The sequence below is a fragment of the Sturnira hondurensis genome, unplaced genomic scaffold (genome assembly GCF_014824575.4).
Source record: "Sturnira hondurensis isolate 20B ecotype Veracruz unplaced genomic scaffold, ASM1482457v3 Scaffold0014384, whole genome shotgun sequence".
Lineage (NCBI taxonomy): Eukaryota > Metazoa > Chordata > Mammalia > Chiroptera > Phyllostomidae > Sturnira > Sturnira hondurensis.
Window position 1 is genome coordinate 2,461,176 of NW_028087015.1, and position 10,228 is coordinate 2,471,403.

The 10,228-nt window shown below is 47.4% G+C and overlaps 1 pseudogene; it reads right to left on the minus strand.

The window, feature by feature from the left end:
- Positions 1-8,197: 8,197 nt before the first annotated feature.
- Positions 8,198-9,080, minus strand: LOC118998835 (heterogeneous nuclear ribonucleoproteins A2/B1-like; annotated as a pseudogene).
- Between the last annotated feature and the right edge of the window lie 1,148 nt (positions 9,081-10,228).

Consider the following 10,228-nt stretch of genomic DNA (forward strand, 5'->3'; position numbering starts at 1 on the left):
GCCTCCCTTATAGGGGCTTTGTGACCGTTTTATTCTTTTGGAAGGCTCTGCTTTTAGGCAGATAAGAGAAACACAGAGGAAGCTTCTTCCTGCATTTGTTGGCTTTGAAATGCGTTCACGTCAAAATAACCCTTATGCCACAGTGGCATATTCTGGACCCCTTCCTAGGTCATACCTAAACTGTACAGAATCCATCACTTGGAAAGGAAGAGGAAGGAAGAGGGAGGAAGCATAAGGGGAAAGAAGAAAGGGAAGTAGGCAGCGGCCATGATCAAATATTTTTCAGGCAATGTATGAATTTTAGGAAAAATGATATCCTCAAAACTCCATGCATCATTTTAAGCAAAAGAGTGTGTGGGGAATAGTCCCAAATTCAACTGGGAATATTTTGTACTCAGTGTGATCCATTCTCTGTTTGCTCAGGATAATGTGACCTGACTTTTCCTTAGTGCTGGTCAAGTTCCTCAAACCTGAGACACTGTTGAAAAAAATTGGAAAAGAAAATAAAGCCAGGGAGAAGAGCCACAACACTGGAAGAGAAGCTTTCGCGGCACACGGAGTAATTGTTTCCCAATGACACAGTGGCAGTCTGGGATTAGGAAGGCATGTTTTCAGCATCTTACATCCTAATGGTACTAATTACATATGGCTGTTTTACTATGTTTCAGTTGAACTTTAGGACATTGGTTCAAGATTTGGAATTAATGGGTAATACAATATAATTTTCCCATCTTGAATAATAGAAAACAGGCTCTGGTTAGCATTTTCATACAGAACATATGATTTGTAGAAATAGATTACAAAATGCAGTGCCTGTATTTGGGAAACTGAATAGGAAGTGATGCATTATAGCTCTTTACCTACCCAACCCCCACCCAGCACACACTAACTGAATTTAATGAGCCAGGCTTTGTGCTGAGGGCAGTGGAGACAACAGGAAGAGGCCAGCACCCGTCCCAAAGGGCCTCTGGATGTGGTCAGAGGATGAGACAGAATGATTGGGGACTGTGGGAGAAGGGTGGGCTAAATAGTGAGGACCCTATTCCCACTACAGGAGCCAGGGAGGGATGAGTTATAGTTCCCTAGGGGAGGGGAAGAAAGAGTGCCAAGCAGAGGCAGTAGCCTCTGCCAGAGCCCGGAGCCCAGAGAGCAAGGCCACTCACTCTGGCTGCATCACTGAGCCCACCGGTCAAGCAGAGAAGGTGTCCCCCCACCTCTCCCCCACTACACTCCCCACTGCACCCCATGGAAGAAGCTGAAAGTCCCAGTTCCTCTCAGTGGCTCTGCCCTGACTGCCTTCATTTAAGCTCCTACAGGGACAAAACTGTGAATGGGCTCGAAAACTTTGTTTCCTCATCTATACAATGGGATAATGAAGTTTCACCTTAAGGAGTTATTGAGAGTATTCAATAAATGAATGCATGTGAAGTGCTTAGACAAATGCCTAGCACATGTTCTGTGCAATATATTAGCTGTTATTATGAGCTAGAGGCCACATGAATGTGTCACAGTGAAGCCAGAGGGTCCCTGAGATCAGGCTAGAGACTGAGACCCAGGTTTTCTGCCTCTTCCCTCTCCTCCACTCCCTTCTCCTCTCTCCCCTCCTCTGCTCCTCCACACACGGCAGATGCATATTTTTTGGAAGTACCTATTGGTGCAATGAAACTGCACCCTACATGGGTTTCCCTTAAGCAAATTTAAGGTTGCTCACCTGGCTGGATGAGACTGGGAGGGAAACAATTTAAATACTACCAGTCTTCCCACCTTACTCTGAAAGAACACAGGGCCCAAAAGGGGTCCAGAAGGGAGGGTGCTGGTCCTCACCACAAGGCTGCTTACTCAGCCTCCCCTGTGCATCTTGAAGCACATTTTGCAGGCAAGCAAAGGGATTCTAGGGCATAATTTTAACTACATGCAAATTTCACCCTGCCGCACTGACTTTAGAACACAGCCCTTGTTAAAAGGGAGATGCCCAACCACCTCTGTCAGTTCAGCTCTGAGTACATTCTAATCAAATTAGAAATCTTTAAGGCTTTCTGAGACCTGCTCTTTCTGTTGAACAGTTTCAGCCACCCCTAGGCACAGCCTGAGGAGCAGGAGTGCTGCCTCCCAGACTCAGAAATCCCATCAGAGGGGCTGTGGTTTACACCCTGAGCCCCCACCCCCTCCTCCCTCGCGCCCTCCCAAGGTAAAACTGGCCGCCTTCCTTTCTTAAGTAGGGCTAAGAAGAGAGCACCAATCCAGAGATCTGTCACACAGAAGCTGCAGCAGGGCAGGTACAGAGCTTGAAAAATAGATGTTCTGCGCTCATAAGCCTATAAACCCAAAGCCTCTCTAGAAGCTCAGGCAGGTACGTTCTTCCTGCTGGGTTCAATTTCAAAATCCAGTGCAATCACTGAAAAACGAGAGTGATTTGCTCTTTCAGCTATGCACAATTTTCATCAGCAGTCTCGGGTAGCTACAATTTCGAGCTGTCTTTTCCCACCTTTTCCTCATCCTCCCTAGACGGACACATATTCGGGGAAATGGTTTTTCTAATGGCCTGTGGACGCCTGCCTGTGCTAGGAGGCCTTGCCTGAGCGCCAAGTCCCGGAAATAGAATTCTCTTTCCACAGTCAGACATTCATAGAGTGTTGTGGTCTCAAATTTCAGCTTCCGTCTTCCTGCTCCTGAAATCCGATCATCCCTTTTGTCTTTCAACCACAATTATCTACCAAAAGATAAACAGGATGGTGTAACAGTATGCACATGTAGACGTACGTAACTGATTCCCAGCCAGTGGTAAATAGGAGGTGTAATTATTGCTGAAAGGCAGCACCTTTGGTGGGGGGCATAGAAATAAGGAAATAAGGAAAAGATACTTTATATAATGTTCTGGTCTTTATTTTTAGCTCAGTGGTAACATTTCATTTTCTAACACATATGGAAGTAAGTGTACACACACACTGAGCAATATTTTGAAGACTCTTGGTCTTTGATTTTGTTCTTTTCAGCAAATGAACAATTAGCCTCAGTAGTCAAATAAACACTGGCAGAGCAGTTTCCCCTCCTCTGCTGCCACTAAGTAGGAGAACAGAGATGAGCAAAGCAGCAATGAAACCTGAACCAGCTCACGCAGAAAGACTCGGGAGAATGGGATATTCCAAACGGGAACTCCAGTTAGCGGCAGTGTTCTTGGCATCCAACCCCGCAATTGTGATTCCAAAGAGGTAATCCCCCCACGGCCCAGAAGGCCCATCCAATCACTTGTCCACATTAGTTATGTAAAAACCTGTCTTGCTGAATATTCTGGACACAGAAGTGATGGTTTCAAAATAAGATTTGCCAACACAACCTCCTTTCCCCAAACAGCAAGAATCAGCAGAATATTCCTATGAGTCCTCCCAATTTATTCTTCATTATAAACCATGGGAAAGGAACTCAGCTAAGTGAGACCCCAAGCTGCACAGTGGCACTAACCTAATCCCATCCAAAGGAAAACAAGAGGAGAGTATGAACCCAGGGCTCTTAAATTAGTGGGCAGACTCAGAGACTCTGGGGAGCTTGGTTAGGCAGGGCAACAACAAGATCAAAGTCACAAAGAGCTGGGTCTAATAAAGTGTGGGGCCTGGGAGGTGACAAAAATGCTCCAAGGCAAGGGCTTTGGGCCACACAGCTGTCCACAGAGGAGCATGTGTGTTAAGCACAGCAAAGTGTGTGTGTTTGCCCTGCTTTGGAAAGCAGGAGGATGATGGGGCTTTATTTTTCTACATGAATTCCACAGTGTTGATTAAACCTGCCCTTCCAATTTCCCAGAAGGGAGGGGCTCTGATTCAGCATAAAAGGAGCCCTCGGCCACACACAGTGACCTCACCTAGAACGCTGCTCAGCTCCTGTGCCCCTTCGCCTCACAAGAATGGGGAGCGGAATCACTGGCATCACTGAAAAACTTTCTCCTTGCTTATGTGTGTTCATTTGCTCTTTCCCCTCCTTCCTGGAGCAATGACAGCGATGGGGCTTGCCATCTACTGGGCAGCGCCTCTGGAAGGCTGAGAGCGGTCAGGGTGAAACCCCAGGGAAAGGAACAACAGGCTGATCCAGACCTGCTCTGGCTGAGTCTTTGGAAAGAGAGAGGTGAACAAGATGCTTAGTTTCTACGTGGTCAACCCAGATCCCTGACCGAAGAGGAAGAGATAGGTTTAGGCCCATGACCCCTAGGAGTCATCGCATTTGCTGGGATGAGCTCAGTGTCTATGAGAGGCTGGAGACATGAAAATCGGGCCTGAGTCAGGGCACCTCTAACATCAATGGGGCCCCAGAATGCAGGAGGCCCCGACACACAGCAGCCTTCTCTCTTTAGGGGAGACAGGATGGCAGTGGTGCAGTAAGCAGGGCGCTGCCTGGGACTCGAGACCCCCAGTTCTCCCTAGGGCCACCTCTGCCTGCTTCTCCCAGCATGAGCCCTACACCAAAAATGGGCATTTATATTGAGGGCCTGCTACATACAAGGCCCTGCAGATGCCTTGCGTATAGCAGGCCCTCAATATACCACAATTCACAAGACACAACTGTGCCCTGGAAGACCAGGTGGGGAATGGGAAGAGCGTGGGTTTTTGAAGCCATCCTGAGCTCAACGCTGTCATTTATAAATCATGTGGCCTTAGCCAAATCACTTTGTGTCCCTACAAAATGGGGATAAAAATACTTACCACCCAGTGTTTCTGAAGGGATTAGAGCTAATGTATATGAAGCACTTCTGCCAAGGGGCACGGGAGGCCTAGATAAACGGCACCTGCATTATTAGCTGTGGAGGACCTCAGGCTTGTAAGCAGCTAGCGATGGAGCAAGGGAATAAGACTGAACAAACATAGCAGATCAGGAGCCAGAGAGAAATGGGTTAATGCGATGGGGCAAGGAGAGTAGAAAGGGGATTCATCACCGTGGAGCCGACCCAGCTACGGTCAAAACAGGGACAGGCAATGACTCCTACCCCAGGCCCACTTCATGGCTTGCAGTTCCCTGCTTCTGATGAATGGGGAGACTTTTCTTGGCACACCCTGTAGATCGGCAGCTGGGGCCTTCCCTCCTGTGGGTGTCTGGCTGCTCACAGAGGTGGGACTCTCACAGAGAAGAAGAGAGACTCGCCAGCAGGAACCTGCACCTCACCCTGTGTGCTCTGCCCACTATTTGGCCACTCCAAAGACTACGATCTTCAAGATAACCTCACATTCTGGCCGCTCCCATGTCTGCTAATGCCCAGGGCTCTCTGCCCTCCCCAAGACCCTTTCCATCAGGGAGAGGGAGTCACACAGGGCCCTGCACTTAAAAGAATCTGTGCTTAGTTTAGTGTTCTCCTGTCGGTGTCTTGAAATTCTTAATTTTTGAATAAAGAGCCCCACATTTTTATTTTTTGCTAGATCCTGCAAACTACGTGGCCAGCCTTGCTCCTACTTAATGAAACTGATGGGGCTTGAATTAGCGGACTCCTATGAGGCAGCCCACCCCCTTCTCAGAGGCCTCCTGAGCTGGTCAGACCCCAGATGCCCCTCTAATACCTCCATTTGCTGGCACACAAGGCACGCTAGGTTCCCCTTCTCAATCCACATGTCCTGATCCACACGACCCAGTCTAGGTGCTCCGTGGGTAATACATCTGCCCCAGCTCGTCACTTTCCATACACAAGGAGGTGCTCCCCTCCATAAAAACCATCTCCAGGATTCAAGAATTCTACCTGGCAAAGACCATTCCTATGTTTAGCCCAGTCTGCCCTTCCATTCAACCCTCATTTATTGACTTCTCAGCTGAGCAGGACTGAACCCTGTCTTCTTGGCCAGAAGCCAATCCCACCAGAACAGGCACTTGGCTAAAAGAACAATGTTGTTTAGCATCTACAGCAAGATATATCTTTGGGCAATTTGACCTAGAAACTTTTGCCTGGAAGAGCGAGCACATTCTGGAAGCAGGGTTGTGTTCTCTGTGGCTCCAACAGCTGTGCAAGGCAGCTGGGTGAGACGCTGCCAAGCCCATCATTTTCCCCTGTCTGCTGTTCAGATATGCCCTGCCCCTGCAAGGTGCATTACAGCCGAGTGTTCTGACTCCCTGGGCATGATCCTCTGGAGTAGTAGTGCTATGGTTGGGGTGGGGTACCTGCCACATTTGGCCTGGACTCCCTCTCCCTGATGGAAAGGGTCTTGGGGAGGGCAAAGAGCTCTGGGTGTTCACAGGCATGGGAGCGGCAAGAATATGGGGATATCTTGAAGAACGTGGTCTTCGGAATGGCCAAATAGTGGGCAGAGCACACAGGGTGAGGTGCAGGTTCCTGCTGACTAGTCTCTCTTCTTCTCTGTGAGAGTCCCACCTCTGTGAGCAGCCAGACACCCACAGGAGGGAAGGCCCCAGCTGCCGATCTACAGGGTGTGCCAAGAAAAGTCTCCCCATTCATCAGAAGCAGGGAACTGCAAGCCAGGAGCAGTGCAAATAAAAACAGCTACATCCATCTCAGGAGGAAGGGAGAACAGAAGTAGTGAGGGAAGGGCCTGTCCCTTCCAAATCAGCTCTAATCCAAGGGTTTGGGCCCTTTTTACAAAATCCACATCCCCTTGCAATAAATGTAAAAACCTCTCGCTCCTTTTAAAGTTGTGTAAATTAAGTCAATGCATTTGAATGTTCAGATCCAGAGGGAAAAAATGTGACCAACGGGAGGCATATTTAATTCCAAGTAGGGAAGCAGTTTCCAACAATTAAGGCTGTCCCACAATGGAATGTTCAAGTCTATGGTTCTTGAGAGACATGGTATGCTTCATTTCAATGGAAGAATTAAAGCAGAAGCCGTGATATCATCTGTCTGAGCTTTTGTGTGAGGTTTCTGTGGGGGGAAAGAAGGCGGGGCCAAGTGATTTAAGGCTTTTTCCATGACTCATTTGTTCAGGTGAGTGATTTCATCCCAGAGGTGTATTATGTTCACACAAAGTTCCTGACTTCCTGGGCCATGTAGACTGGAATGTACACTTATCTGGTCATTCATATCACTTGACTTGGTACCTGTTGATGCCTACACAGACATTGGGAAGTCTTACATGATGTTCTTCACACAGAACAATTTAGAAGGCATTCAACGCAAGAGGCAGGTCGTGTTCCAAATGATTTGCATCTAGAAAATGTGAGTTGCACGTGCTCAAATTATTGAGTACTTTCAGTCTTGGTTTGGGTCACAGAAAAACTAAAGGTAATTATATCATCCAAGTTAATGTCACAAACAACCCTGCAGCAGGAGGAACCTTCCCCCAAATTAAAACTCTTACAATACAGCTCCCCCAGCGTGACTGCTCTAACCAACCGATGTCTCCCTCTTCTATTCTTGGAAGTTAGCAAGACTTGACAGAGCTTTATCACGTGACTATTGCCAAGTAGCCATAAGGCAACCATATTTAACCAAATATTAAACATGTGGCGTTTGCTCTGGAACTCAAGGCCTGACTGCTCGCTCTTCTACTGACTTCACCGTGTTAGCATAACAGGGCAACACACATGCTCAACACTCATGTGGTTGAACAGTCACAGCAAATAGTGAGAGGTAATAAACATTTCCAAAGGTTTCTATGAGAGTCGCTTGGGGAACACCTAGAAAGTGCTTGTCATACCTCCAATGTAGTCATTAAAATTGTAAGAAACATACGCTGTGAGTAACAAACACTCTCGGTAGGAAACAATATATATCATTTTCTTGTAGAATTATTTTATTAAATCATAAATGTACAATGGCTTCTTAACTCTACACATGCACTTGAATTGTTTTTAAAGAAAAATGCCATGTCTTATTACACAGGGGGAATAGCTTGGCTAATAGCTTTTCAAAACTCTGAGAACAGTCTTTAAAGAGTTTTCACATGTTACCTGAAACTTACAAATTTAACATTATCAAAGAAGGAATGCTTCTACACTCTTACAAAGACCACTAGATATAAACAATTAACAGGCTAAGAAACTGTCTCAAAGGCATTTTTTTTACAACCCTTCCTCTAGAGCAAGGTAATGTTATTAAATAATCCAATGCACTCACAAAACGGCTCTCTGCCTCCATCCTGGTGTCTTCTGCCGTATCACTGCACACACACACACACGCATGGCTGAGATGGGTTTCCTTAACGCTGTTATTTCGATAACCTGACGCTGTTGCTACCTCTGAGCTCTCAGCGTCTCCTATATATACAGTGAAGCCCCTGGCAAATAGGAAGAAGTTCAATATCAGCTTCTCCCTCCATAATCCCCTCTTCCTCCACCTCCTCCAGGACTATAGTTTCCTCCACCATATGGTCCCCCCATGTTCCTGCTTCCACCAAAATTTCCACTCTTCATCGGACCATAGTTAGAAGGCTGCTGGTTGAAATTTTGAAAATCATTCTAATTTCCACTTCCGTTATCATTTCCTCCAGGTCCTCCTCCACACCCATTGCAGCCATCCCCAAATCCACGACCACTTCCATAGCCACCAGATTCTCCTCTAAAGTTACTTCCCAGTCCTGATCCAAAACTTCCACTGCCACTGGGAGAGTCTCCAAAACCAAAGCTGCCTCCTTCCACTTCTAGAACTTCAAACTTCCTGCATTTCTTGTCTAGACAAAGCCTTACTTACTTCTGCATTGTGACCATTGATGGCATGGTATTTCTGCAACACAATCTTATCCACAGGATCACGGTCATCAAAAGTAACCAATCCAAAGCCTCTTTTCTTCCCAGGCTGCCTGTCAGTAATTGTCTCAGTGGTATCAACTGTTTCATATTCATCCAAGTAATCTCTAAGATGATGCTACTCAGGGTCTTCTTTAACACCACCAACAAACAGCTTCTTCACAGGTACACGAGCCCCTGGCTTTCCAGATTCCTCTGTTACAACAGTGGGATCAACCACTTTCCCGTCAATTGAATGAGGTCTTGCAGCCATGTCAGCATCAACCTCAGCCATGGACGAAAGAGTTACAAAACCAAATCCTCTGGATCCTTTGCTTGCAGGGTCTCTCATTGTCACAGCCTGTAAGTTTCGCCTATGGCTCTTGGTAGTTCCTCAAACTTCCTTCTAAGGTTTCAAAGCTCACTCCACCGCAAAGAGTTTACTTTATTGAACAGAAAAGGAACTGTTCCTTTTCTCTCTATCACAGACTCAGTCGCTTCAGCCGATTTCCCACAACCCAGCGAGATGAGACCCCTCTCCGCAGTCGTATGTGAGCCGGACTCATCCTGGCGCTGTAGTGAGAACTGCTGCCGCTGGAGAAACAACAACGCTGGGGACATCGTTGCACCACAAGCTGGAGCTGCTGATGCTGCCCTGGGAAAAAAATATACTGCATGGAGGCTGAGGGGTCTAAGCTACCAGAGAATGGAGCAGACAAAAAGAATGGGTGTGTCTGTGTTGTGTTAATGACACAGCTTTAAAATGAAGAGCCATGTAGGAATTGAGTAGCCAAAGAACTTACACTCATGACCCATGAACATGAACAATGGTGGGGGCATTGCCTGAGGGAGTGGGGGTGCTGGGTGAAGCCAGGTAAAGGGGGAAATCAAGACAACTGTGATAGCATACTCAGTAAAATATAGTTAGAAAAAATAAAAAAATAAAATGAAGAGCCATGCACTCTTCTTACTGAAGTAGAGTTCTGTAAGCAAGACCTGGGGACGATATTTGTTCCTGAGAGTAAACACAGCTTCAGGCAGTACGGGGACTCCCGGCAGCCAGTGAACAGTGTGCCGAGAGGCCTGGGCCGATGAAGGGGGGTGAAGACTGCATTACCGCCCCGGGTAACACCTGGGCTCCAGCTAAGGGGCAGAGCTCTTGCCAAGGGGGCGGGAACATGGATGATTCGGAACAGCCGGGGGAAGTCAGAAACCCAGCAGTCATGACGCAGGACACAATGTCAGTCACAGGCCAACTTGGCAGGGATTGAGGAGAGGTGTGTTGACAGAAGGAAGGCAGGAGTCCTGTAGAGGCACCAGGTTCCAGCAGGACTGATAGCAGATTGCCTCCTCTTGGTGAGAGTTCCTTTTATCCCTTCTCATTGGTCCCAGAATGAAGAGCATGCTAAGCCTGCAGGAGGCTGAGTGGAGAGAGGAGATGGGAAAGGCAGGGGGAGAAGTGGTAGGGAGGTCAGCAGGCCCCAGGAGTGCAGAGGCAAGGTCTCAGCAGTGGCCTGGGACCAGAAACCTACTTAGGGAACCAAGCTTTGCAGGTATTGAGAGACTCCGGATGTAAGTCCAT